The sequence below is a fragment of the Marmota flaviventris genome, chromosome 14 (genome assembly GCF_047511675.1).
Source record: "Marmota flaviventris isolate mMarFla1 chromosome 14, mMarFla1.hap1, whole genome shotgun sequence".
NCBI classification, from domain to species: domain Eukaryota; kingdom Metazoa; phylum Chordata; class Mammalia; order Rodentia; family Sciuridae; genus Marmota; species Marmota flaviventris.
The window spans coordinates 89,238,324-89,251,565 of record NC_092511.1 but is presented as its reverse complement, the minus strand read 5'-3'; the positions used below and the strand labels follow the sequence as shown (position 1 = coordinate 89,251,565).

At 43.1% G+C, this 13,242-nt stretch overlaps 1 long non-coding RNA gene across 3 annotated transcripts; it reads left to right on the top strand.

Annotated features, from left to right (window-relative positions):
• The first annotated feature begins 30 nt into the window (after window positions 1-30).
• LOC139701835 (uncharacterized) lies at window positions 31-12,560 on the top strand. Of its 3 annotated transcripts, none has more exons than XR_011704434.1 (4): window positions 31-471; window positions 651-785; window positions 3,479-3,551; window positions 8,308-12,560. It is a non-coding gene; the product is annotated as an uncharacterized lncRNA (long non-coding RNA). The 3 variants fall into 3 exon arrangements; XR_011704433.1 differs by having other exon boundaries at window positions 3,479-8,453; window positions 8,996-12,560; XR_011704432.1 differs by having other exon boundaries at window positions 3,479-12,560.
• Window positions 12,561-13,242: the final 682 nt, after the last annotated feature.

Below are 13,242 nucleotides of genomic sequence, written 5' to 3'. Positions count from 1 at the left end.
CGCGGCCGCCTGTTAGCAAGGTAGGTGGCACCGCGGCGTGAACCAGTCAAGGGCGCCTTGGAGAATGACCCTGGGACCCCGTAGCCGCCGCCATTGCTGGCCGCCGCGCCCCCGCTCCGCAGAGGGGCGCGGCCAGGGGCCGTGGAAGTCCTGCTCGGTGGGCAGATCCTCTAAGAGGCTAGGAACCGTTGCCCAGTTCCCTAGAGTCCGGGATGGGAGCGTCCCAGGCTGAGGGGCTTGGGGGGTGGGGGGCGGCCCAGGAGCACCTGGCGAGGACCCTGCTCAGACCTGGCGGTGCCTGCCCACCGAACCTTCCTCGGCCTCCCCGCTCGTTCTCCCGGATCCCTCCTGAACGTTCGCGGCGCGGAGGCGGTCCCCGAGGGTCGGGGTTCTGAGTTGGCATGAGACCGCAGGAATCAGTACAGAGCGAGCCACGTGGGCAGTGTCCTATCGCATTCTGACAACGTTTGGGTAAGCAGCCACGTTTCCTAAAACCTGTGCATCACCCTTGGGCAACCTGGCTAAATGGCTTCAAGGGCATTAAATTAATATTCTGTGTCCCAATTTCATTAAAACGAAACCGCTGGATGTCTGGTAGGAAACCCTTACTCTAAATTGCTTATTTTTTCTCTCTCTCTCTTTTTTTTAAGCTTATAATTAAGGATCCTACTGACAAAAAGGATTGTAAGCGAACACAGTGGGTCCGTTCCCCCCTTGGTGATCGAGGAGCCAGTGAGCACAATCAGAAAAGGAAAAGATCAGAGTGAAGAATGGTTTACTTATGAGTAAGTAAAGGAAAAACGAGAGGCAGAGGATGTCTTCCCAAAGCCGTGTCTCTGCGAACAAAGGTAGCAGGGACGCTTACTGAGGTTACTTGTCACCCACAGAGAGGCACATTCCCGCACCAGGTTGGTAGAAGGCATGCTTCTTAAAGCACATTTTTAAAAATGGTGGACAGTACCGCCTGGGGTTTTTGACATTATAAAGAGCAAAGTTCATTCTAGATCATCTAGAAGAGGTGCTGGGCAACTTTGGTTAAATAAATTCTTGTGGTCTTTTTGGAGGGCTGGATATGAAGCAACAACAAAAAAAATTTGAATATGTTAGCGATGCTGAGAGGTAGAATGCCATCACCACACCCCCAAAAGCACTGATGCTTAATGCTGAAAGTTCGGCTAATGTGCTGTCTTGGTGTGAAAGGGGCTCTGCTTCTTCCAAGGCAGTTAGGAATTTTACTGTAGCTAAATGTATGCAGTTTTAGGTAGTCTTAACAAAAGTAGACATTTCTCCAAAGAAAGAAAAAAAATTGCCTTGCCAGAAGGTAAAATGTAGGTCTCTCCTGACCTGTCCAGCCTGTCTGATCTTACTTTGGAGATTGGTATTGACATTTATTTCCCTTTCAGAGTAGGTAAGGAGAAATGTGTAGGTAACAAAATAATATTTGACACTTAATTGAGCCAGGTGTTTTTCAATGATTGTAGGATGACCCCCGGTGTGGGGAAGGGGGAGTTGAACTTTACTGCTGTCCACTTACTTTAATTGAAAGGAAGCCATTGAGGCCAGCGCAGACCCCAACCCATTCATGGTTCGGGGTTGCTATCTGCCTCATAGAGCAACGTGGAGGATTTATCCTCTGGGAAGACAAGAGTTGTCTTCTCCTCTAAAAAAGCCTCCTACATAGTTGGCTTTGGCGTTTGCCAGGAATGTTGAGGTTATATGATCCTGGGTTTTCCATTGAGATCAAGAGAGAAAACAGTGATTGTTACTAGGAATTCCAGAGCCAGGATAGTTACCTCCAAACTTATTCCTGCTAACTCACCCAGGGCTTCATGACAGTCACGGAAATGGATTCCTTAATTTTAGAGGAAAAAAAAATTTGTTGTTGTGTTGTTTGTTTTTATCAAAATAATTCCTCAGGCCGGCCTGGTAGTACATACCTGTTATCCCAGCAGCGGCTTGGGAGGCTGAGACAGGAGAATGGCGAGTTCAAAGCCAGCACCAGCTATGGTGAGGCACTAAACAACTCAGTGAGACCCTGTCTCTAAACAAAATAGGGCTGGGATGTGGCTCAGTGATGGAGTGCTCCTGAATTTAATCTTTGGTACCAAAATATCCTCAGGGTGGCACACACCTGTAATCCCAGCCACTCGGGAGCCTGAGGCAGGAGGATCACAGGCTCAAGGCCAGCCTGCACAATTTGTCTCAAAATAAAATAAAAAGGACTAGGGAAGTAGCTCAGTGATTCAATTCCCAGTACTTTTGGGGGTGGGGAGGGTACCGGGGATTGAACTCAGGGGTACTCAACCACTGAGCCACATCCCCAGCCCTATTTTGTATTTCATTTAGAGACAGGGTCTCACTGAGTTTGCTTAGGGCCTTGCCCTTGCTGAGGCTGGCTTTTAACTTGCAATCCTCCTGTCTCAGCCTTCCAAGTCGCTGGGATTACAGAGGTGCACCACCCGGCCTGGCTCCCAGTACTTTTTTTTTTTTTTTTTTTTTCCAGAAGCAGTGGGGCTTGAACCCAAGGCTTTGCACATGCTAAGCACATTAAACCACTGCCACTGAGCTGGGTCCCCATCCCCTAGCGTAAGTTCTGGGGTTTTTTTTTTTAATAACTTTATTTATTTTGTGGTGTTGAGGATTGAACCCAGTTATTCACACATGCTAAGCAAATGCTGTACCACTGAGCCACAATCCCTGCTCCCTAGCATAAATTCTTTATTAGTCATATGCTTTTGTCAACAAATGGAAATTAAATTTTTAAAAAATTTCTTATGGGGGCTGGGGATGTGGCTCAAGCGGTAGCGCGCTCGCCTGGCATGCGTGTGGCCCGGGTTCGATTCTCAGCACCACATACAAACAAAGATGGTGAGTCCGCCAAAAACTAAAAAATAAATATTAAATAAATTCTCTCTGTCTCCCTCTCTCTTTTAAAAAAAAAAAAAAAAAATTTCTTATGATCCTAAGTCTCTAAAGTTCGTTATTTTTCTGGTCTGAGTTTTTAGTTCCATTATTATTAGTAAACAGCATTAGAAAACATACGGGAAATGTCAAATAATTATAAATAAAATTTGTTGGATATTTTTCACAATGAGATAGGACTGATAATTCTTTTCAATTAATATGATTGGTTATATAGCTAAACTAAAAAATAGAGTGTTAATAATCAAATCTATTATTTTTCATTTTTATTGAGGTAGCATTCACATACATAATGTGATGAGAGAGTCTTTAAATTGTGTTGTGTGCATGTTGTATTGTATTATTGTCACCTTGGTCAAGCTGGGTATTACCCAAAATTCCCTTTCATATAGTGTAAGTCTAGTTAGAGTTGGACAAGAAGAAACTTGTAGGCATTTTGGAAGGTAGAATTGAAGCAGGGCTATTACTTTCTGAAACTCTGCAGTCAGATGAGGTGATGGGCAGAAGTAACTGGTAGGTTCCAGCTTGCACTCACTCTCCTTTGCTCTACTTCCAGGGCTGCTTCCTGTTTTTGACCCTAATGACCATCAAGGATCCCAGAACCACAGCCAAGCCGCAGACCCACAGGGGTAACAGCTTCTCAATCCTCTCTGACTTTACAACTCCATGTCTTCAACTCAGGGAGTCTGTGGGGCTCCACTTGGGTTCCTCCTTCCTGTGCTGCAAAACGGAACCTTTTTCCGGGCAGTAAACTAGGACAGGTGCTGGGTTTGCAACCACAGTCATGCCATAAAACACTTCCGTCACATCACCATCATTCTGAAAAACTCTGGGCTCCTTGCAGCCAATCCTGATCTTTGGCACACATTGATCTGCTTTCTATCATTGGAGGTTTGCCTTTTCTGGAATTTCATATGAATGAAAAAATTGACAGATATTTTCTTATGTTGTGTCTGGCTTCTATCCTTTCCCATAAGGCTTTTCTGTCAGTACTTTGTTTCTTTTTGTTGCATAGTGTTCCATTGTATGGATACACTGAAATTTGTTTATCCATTTGATGGACATGTGGGTTGTTTCCATTTTGGGCTGCTCTGGATATTGGCATGCAAATCTTTGGGGTAAACACTTAGAAAAAGAATTGCTAGGTTGCACAGTGTTTGTTGAACCTTTTAAGAAACTGCTAAAATTGCTAAACTGTTTTCCAAAGCAGTTAAGGTGTTTGTGTTCCCACTCGCAGTGTAGAAGGTTCTGACCTTCCACATTCTTACCAGTGCACACATACCTTGTATCACTCTTTATTATATTTCATTGGTGTTGTGTTATGTACAAATATGTATTGTATAGTGTTAACTTTCTTGTGCACTGAAAAACAAAAAAAAAAAATTCATGTGAGTCACTTCATTGCCATATTTATTTTATTCCGGTGATCTAAAACCAAACCACAGTATCTCCGAGGTATACCTGTACTTGGTATTGACAATCTTTTAAATTTAGATATTCTAATTTGCAGTATTGGGGATTGAATCCAGAGGCTCTCTACCACTGAGCTTCATCCCAGCCCTTTTAAAATTCTTTTAACTTTGAGACAGGGTCTCCCGTGAAGTTGCCCAGGCTGGCCTGGGACTTGCATTCCTGCCTTAGCCTCCAGTCGCTGTATTACAGCACATGCCTCTGTGCCCAGTTAGTGTTTGGTTTTGATAAGTCCAGTATATCGATTTTTCTTCTTTGTGTTCTTCATGTCCTAAGAAATCTTTGCTCACCCAAATGTCACAAAGGTCATCTATGTTTTCCTCTAAAAATGTTATGGTTTTTATTTTTATACTTATGTTAATTTTTTTTGTTGTTTGTTTGGTTTGGTTTTAGCTTTTGATGAACCTTTATTTTATTTATTTATATGCAGTGCTGAGATTCAAACCCAATGCCTCACGTGCTAGGCAAGCACTCTGCCACTGAGCCACAACCCCAGCCCTAATGGTACATTTGGAGTTTATTTTTGTGTATAGTGTCAGGTAGATTGGTATTCTTCGCCTCCATCCATATAGATACCAAGTTATTCTAGCACCATTTGTTGAAAGACTATTTTTTCCCTGTTAAATTCCTTGGCATCTTTGTTGAATCTCAGCTATCCATATGTATGTGACCCTATTTCTAGCCTCTGGATTCTGTTTCATAGATTGTTACACTAATACCAGACTGTCTTGATTAGTGTAGCTACAGAGTAAGTACAGAAATCAGTGCCAGTCCTCCAAACTTAGTTCTTATCTTACAGAATTATTTTGGCTACTTTCAGTACTCTGCTTTCTTATATAAATTGTCTTCAGTTTCTAAAAAAAAAAAAAGAAAAAGAAAAGATTTGATGGAATTTTTCTTGGGACTTGGGATTGCATTGAATCTTTAGATTAATTTGGGAAAAATTAATATCTTAACATGGAGTCTTCCCAACCCACAAATATGTTATTTATTTCTGTTCATTTATTTATTTATTTATGTCTCATTTAATTTCTCCTAGCAATTTTTTAAGCTTTTGGTATACAGATTATACAAATGTTTTGTTAAATTTATTCCTAAGGGGGCTAGGGATGTGGCTCAAGCGGTAGCGCGCTCGCCTGGCATGCGTGCGGCCTGGGTTCGATCCTCAGCACCACATACAAACAAAGATGTTGAGTCCGCCAAAAACTAAAAAATAAATATTAAAATTCTCTCTCTCTCTCTTAAAAAAATATTTATAAAAAAAATTTATTCCTAAATATTTGATTTTTAGTGCTACTGAAAATACTTTTAAATTTCAATTTTAATTCTTCATTTCTAGTATATAAATGCAGTTGTTTTTATATTGACTTTGTATTCTGCAATCTTGCTGAACTCGTTTATTAGTTCTAATAGCTTATTTTTCTAGATTTTTAAGAATTTTTTACTTAATCATGTTTTCTGCAAGTAAAGACAGTTTTATTTCTCTTTCCAATCTGTGCTTGTTTCTTCCTTGCCTTATTGCACTGAGTAAAAACTCCAACACAATGTTGGGTGGAGGTGGTAAGAGCAAGCACCCTTATCGTGTTCCCAGATTTAAAGGAGAAACTTTCAGTCTTTTACCCATTTCCAATCATGCTCCTTCTCTGTTTTGTTCTTTTCTTTTTGGGGGTGGTGTTGGTGGAGGTACCAGGGATTGAACTGAGGGGCACTCGATCACTGAGCCACATCCCAGACCTATTTTGTATTTTATTTACAGACAGGGTCTCACTGAGTTGCTTAGCCCCTTGCTTTTGCTGAGGCTGGCTTTGAACTCGTGATTCTCCTGCCTCAGCCTTCTGAGCCACTGGGATTACAGACATGTGCTACTGTACCCATCTCACACTCCTTTAGTGTATAGATCTACAGCTCTGGCCAGCTCTCCTCCACAGCAAAATGAACAACCGGATGGACAGTTCAAAGTTCAACCCACAAGAAGGGAGGGTTTCCTTTGAACACTGTCCTCAGGACCTCCTCACGTAATTTTTTTTGTACCAGGGATTGAACCCAGAGGGCACTCAACCACTAAGCCACATCCCCATCTGTTTATTTTTTTTATTTTGAGACAGGGTCCAGCAAAGTTGTTCAGGGCTCACTAAGTCACTGAGGCTGGCTTTGAACTAGAGATCCTCCTGCCTCAGCATGCTGAGTTGCTGGAATTACTGGTTTGTGCCACCTCACCCAGCTCTCAGGACCACTTTCCCATTGGTGATACCAATATAACACTGAAACATCTGTAAGCAGGAACCTGACTTGAATTTTTCCTTAGATAATGAGCTGGTCATAGGGTACTCCCCTAGGAGATTGTTGAGGCAGCAGGAGCCAATGCTCTTGGAACTTCCTATTTTCTGCAAATAAAGACATGATTAAAATTTAAAGACAAGATTATCATTAAAATTAAATTAAGATTAAATTAAAATTAAAGACATGATTAAAACAGAGAAAACTCCAGTGAGTGTTCATTACCTCCAAAATCCAGGTCATCTCTGTTTAGCCAGGCAGTTCAGAGCAAGGACCTGGTGGGCTGTCCCATTTATACCATTCTATATAATGATGGGGTGCTGCTCGAGACACACAATGTATACCTTTTTTAAAAATATTATTTTTTAGTTGTAGTTGAACACAACCAGTATTTTATTTATTTTATGTTGTGCTGAGGATTGAACTGAGGGCCACATGTGCTAGGCAAGTGCTCTACCGCTGAGCCACAACCCCAGCCCCACGATTTACACCTTGATGGATCAAGTAATACTAGGTTTGTCTTGGGCAGCTAGTAATCTGTGGCCCTAAAACAAGTGTTCAGTCTCTGCTAGGGCCCGGTAATGTTCTAGAAGCTGTATCTCTAAAGATACAGCAGTTCCCCCTTGCCTGCAGAGCATATGTTTCAAGACCCCCAGGGATGCCTGAAATCACAGATGGTACCAACCATTCTGGAATTTTCTATTTAGCATTTTGGACCCCAGTTGAGCAAGAGTAACAAAGCATAGAAAGCACGAGAATGGAATAAGCTGGATGGGGGGAATTGCAGAGCTGTCTGTAAAGCATAGTGTTGTATTTTTCCTAACTTGGTCCTGATGTCTCTGGAGGATGGCTGTACACTGTAGCCCACCCTGGCAGCTCCAGGGATTTTGTCACGGGTGTACACAGTGTGCCATTCACAGCATCCTTCTTTATTCTGGTACACAGTCTAATGCCTGTGTCTGGCCCGTGACCAGGTGTCTCTCCTACTGAAAACTTGTTTATGCTGGCAGATGCCCTTGTGACCAGTGTCCAGTTGTTTCCACCAAAATTGCCCCTCTAGGGGTGGCCTGACTGGGAGGAGAGGTTTGGGTGTATTGGTCAAGTGAGACACAGAGGAGGCAACACAAGGCACATGGAATGACAGAAGAGTGTGTTACTGTGGAAACCAGGGGCAAGAGAGTAGCATGCTTCAGAGGGCCAGCAGGGAGGGGACACTCTCCAGGTCATCTCTGTTTAGCCAGGCAGTTCAGAGCAAGAGACACAAGGTCCTGCATCCTCAGGCCTCTCTTACGGTTCATGGTTTTGCCAGGGTGGTTCTAATTGGTGGACTCAGGGCAAGCAGATACAAATTCCATGGAGTCACACTGTGACGAGCACATGGTCACTGCAGCAGACCTGGAAAGTCTATGGAGGGTAAAGGTCAGCAGGCCAGTCGAGCAGGTTGCATCCAACTGTTCCATCAGGAGGTGGTTGCATAAGGCAGATATCTACTTCTGGTATGAGAGAGTCTAATATAATCAAAATGGATCTACGGTGGCCACATATAAAAATTCACTGCAGGTGACATAACTCTGCTTCAAAGTGCTAAGTGTCTACACAGTGATGCCCTCAGCATCATATCTATGCTTATATTTCCAGCACCACCACTTCCACTGGCTCATGGCCCAAGGGGCAGAGAAGATTGGTCAACAGGCAGAACCGGTGACAATGCCTTCTTTGGTTCTGGGCCCTGCTCAAAACTGACAGCCTTTTCTTCAGAGAAGAATTCTACAGAGAAAAATCTAGTGAGTGTTCATTACCTTCAAAATCCAAACCCACTGGACATTGTGAAGTGCGTGTGTGTTGCTGGAAATTGAACCTGGGGCCTCACATGCCAGGCAAGTGCTCCACCACCAAGCTGTATCCTGAGCTCCTCCCTGGACACTACCTATTTCATAGTGTACCTATTTCTAAGCACTGCCAGATGCAGCACCTTGAAAAAATAGCTCAACATGCCCCAGACCATTAGACCCCTAGAAATCTTAACTGAATTTTTGTGTGATCTCTTTCCCACCCTTTGGAACACGTTTGTTTTCTCAAGGTGGCTACAGTAATTACTACTTACCATCAGCAAGATGCTGTGGATATATCTGACCAAGGGCATTGTGTGGAGCACAGAGAACAAGTTCTCTGAAGACTAGATTATGACAGATAACAGGAGTTGATAGGTGAATGAGTATTGTTCACTCTGCCAGCTCAAAACAGCAAATTGCTTTTGATAGTCTTTAATAGAAATTATTGAGGACAAAAGCCCTCATCAGATCAATACCTGTATGCTTCATTCCAGGGAATGCATTGATTTGCTCTGGCAATGAAACCTCATCTGGAACAGCTGCTGCAATTAGAGTCACAATTTAATTAAGCTTATGATAACCCACTTCATTGTCTGAGATCCGGTCCGTCTTGGGTCAGCACCAGCCAGACAGGCCAATTGAATGGGAATGCGGTAGGAGTCATCGGCTCTGCATTTCTCAGATTTTATTTGCGTAGTGGGGACATTAATCTCTGTGATCTCTCCAGGAATGCAGTTATCTTTGGGTTATGTTTTGGTAGTTAAAGGGTAATGTTTATATGGTTGGTTTTCTTCCATCATTTATTTTAAATTTTCTTTTCCAATTGAGTGCAATTTATATGTTCTTTGAAACTTTACTTCCTCATCTGTAAAATTCAGATGGTGATGCCAGGTGTACCTGTGATCGTGGGTCATTTAAGGCTCAAATGAGATTATGTAAGTTACAGTTCGATGGAAACTGTAGAACCCTCTACAGGCTATAAGGAATAATGACTAACTGTCATTAACTCCTCCCCTCCCCACTTACATAGAAAAATTGAGATTATAGTCTTCATGTTATTATTTCAATCAAGGTTCTTTGTTTGCTTGTTTTGTTTTTGGTTGTTGTTCTTGCAAATATTTGGAATGCACTCAAAGTGATTTATGCATAGATAGGAAACAGATTTGAAAGATACAACAGTGTTTCAAAGAACTCCAAATTTATGGACCATAAATATACTTCATGAGGTACTGGAACAAGGAATTGGAAAGGCACTGGGAACTGTAATGACCATGAGAAAAACACTTCTCAGATCTCTTAAGAAGAGACCAGACCTGGTGGTGCACACATGCAATCCCAGCAACTCGGGAGGCTGAGACAGGAGGATCGCAAGTTCAAAGTCAGCCTCAGGAACTCAGTGAGGCCCTAAGCAACTCAGCAAGACCCTGATTCTAATAAAACATAAAAAAGGGCTGGGGATGTGGCTCAGTGGTTAAGCACCCCTGGATTCAATCCTTAGTACGAAAGACAGAGAGACAGAGACAGGGAGGGACAGAAAGATGCTCCCAGAACTTACACAAAGGAGTGGGTCAGGGTAACCTGGGGTGGTAGGAGTGTTGCTGCTGGGAGTATTGCTGACAACAGTTTTCAGCTCTCTTCAGTAGCCCCCAAGGGAAGAGCACACCCTTGCCCAAGGTTGCACCCCCCTCCCTGGGAACAGTATCCATCTCATGTCTGGCTGAACCTGGGGTTTTAGGACAACTCTGAAGTCCCTCCCAGTTCCAGAACTCTGCAGAGTCAGCTGAGGTCTTTGTCCTGACTATGCAATCTGACCCCCACACACCAAGCTCCTCTTCTCCCTCCTAGGTGTTGCCTGGAGCGCATACCCAGTACCCTTCCTAGGTGCTGGTCTCCCGCTGCCCAGGGAGATGACTTACCACACACTTCCAGCAGCCAGCAGCACAACCCGCCCTGTGCACTGTTCTCTGGATGTCCCTCAGCATATGCCCTACCCGCCCTGGGCCCTGGGTTAGGGTTAGGGTTAGGGTCATAGCCTGTAGGTTCTAGATCCCAGACTAAAGACCATGGTTCCTACTTTGGGGCCGTGGCAGAGAGTTAGGAGAAGCACCTGTTCTTGTCTTAGCAGCATCATGTGTAGAGATCATCCCCCAGGACAAGCTGGAGGGCCCAGAACAGCCGGTGGCTGTCAGCTTCCAGGTCTGTGTTCTGATCTCTTTCTCCCAAGTACTTGAGTCTGATGCAGTCCCTGGGCTCCAGTTACCAGCCAATGCACAGCAGTAAGTGCTTTTCTTTCCTTCAGAGTGTGCATTAGATCCAGGCATCTGTTATTCAGAATGGAAAGCGCTTCCAGTCTTCATCAAGCCCCTCAGTATGGGAAGCCTCTTTCCTCATGGCAGGCAGGGTCAGGGTCATCATGTTCTACTTTATGCTTTGATACAGCCCTTGCTGATCTGCCACTGCAACATTTTTTTTTTTTTTTTTTTTGGTACGGGGACTGAACCCAGGCACTCAACCATTGAGTCACATCCCCAGCCCTATTTTGTATTTTACTTAGAGACAGAGTCTCACTGAGTTGCTTAGTGCCTTTCTTTTGTTGAGGCTGGCTTGAATTTGCAATCCTCCTGCGTCAGCCTCCTGAGCTGCTGGGATGACAGACATGTGCCATGGTGCCTGGCTGCAACTTACTTTTAAATGGTCATGCTTCTGTGGATCAAGGACCTAGGAATTAAACCAGAGACCTTGCACCTAATGGAAGAAAAAATAGGTCCAAATCTCCATCATGTCAGATTAGGCCCCAACTTTCTTAATAAGACTCTTATAGTGCAAGAATTAAACCACGAATCATTAAATGGGATGGATTTAAACTAAAAAGCTTCTTCTCAGCAAAACAAACACTCAGTAAGGTGAATAGAGAGCCTACAGAATGGGAGCAAATCTTTACCACAAGCACATCAGATAGAACACTAATCTCTAGGATATATATAAAGTATTCAAAAACCTTAACACCAATAAAACAAATAACCCAGTCAATAAATGGGCCAAAGAACTAAACAGACACTTCTCAGAAGAGGATATACAATCAATCAACAAACATGAAAAAATGTTCAACATCTCTAGCAATTAGAGAAATGCAAATCAAAACTACTCTAAGATTTAATCTCACTCCGGTCAGAATGGCAGCTATCAAGAATACAAACAACAATAAATGTCGGCGAGGATGTGGGGGAAAAGGCACATTCATACATTGCTGGTAGAACTGCAAAATGGTGCAGCCAATCTGGAAAGCAGTATGGAGATTCCTTGGAAAACTGGGAATGGGCCCACCTTTAACCCAGCTATCCCACTCCTTGGTTTATACCCAGAGGACTTAAAAACAGCATATTACAGGGGCACAGCCACATCAATGTTTACAGCAGCACAATCCACAATATCTAAATTATAGAACCAACCTAGAGGGGGCTGGGGATGTGGCTCAAGCGGTAGCGTGCTCGCCTGGCATGCGTGCGGCCCAGGTTCGATCCTCAGCACCACATACAAACAAAGATGTTGTGTCTGCCGAAAACTAAATAAAATAAATATTTAAAAAAAATAGAGCCAACCTAGATGCCCTCCAGTAGATGAATGGATAGGGAAACATTGGCATATATACACAATGGAACATTACTCAGCATTAAAAGAGAATAAAATCATGGCATTTGCAGGTAAATGGATGAAGTTGGAGAATATAATGCTAAGTGAAGCAAGCCAATCCCAAAAAACCAAAGGCTGAATGTTTTCTTTGATAAGAGAATGCTGATCCATAATGGGGATGTGGGATGGAGGAACTTTAGGGCTAAGGGGAGAGAGGGAAATGAGGGGAAAGCGGGTAGGAATGATGGTGCAATGAGTTAGACATCATTACCCTAAGTACATGTTTGAAGACATGAATGGTTGTAAAATAATTTGTGTACAATCAGTGACTTGAAAAAATGTGCTCTGTTTGTATAATATGAAATGAATTGCATTCTGCCATCATGTATAACAAATTGGAATAAATAAATAATTTAATTTTTAAAAACAGACATGTTCTTTCTCTTCCTCTCTCCTAGTTCCTTCTTAATCTCTCCCCTTTCCTAATCTCAGGGGAAACAGGATTGCCTTTTTTCCTCATCCTAGGCAGATTTATCTGTCCGTGAGTGCACATCCATTACAGGAACAAAGTAATCCAGACTTTGGGAATGGAACCAGATGATCTCAGAAGTGACTCTCAAATAAACAAGTGAATCAAACTCCAACACAGAACAGTGGAATGTAGCCCTTGAATCACCTCTTTAAAAGCCCCGTTTTCCTGCTGATGGGCAGAATCACAGCCTTAAGGACACAAGTCCCCTGTGTTTCTCCTTTGCTAGCAAAGCAATAAACCTTCTTTTTCCTTTTTCTCAAAATTGGACTTAGCTTTTGGCAACACTCCCAGATAGCAGCTCAAAACAGTTCATGAGAACACCTGTCATTGTCAGCAAGACCAGGCTGTATGTGAAGCCACAAGGCCAATGACATCCGGGTCAACTTTTCCAGTCCTCAATCCTGCCAGTCATCAGACTAGAACGTCCCACTGCGGGCCTGCTCCTCTCACTTCCTAATACTGCAGATCTGGGAGTTTGTCAACCTCCACCATTGTGTGAGCCCATTTCTTAGAATAAGTCTCTTTCTGAATGTATTCACATCTTATTGGTTCTGTTTCTCTGGAGAAACCCAAGTAAAA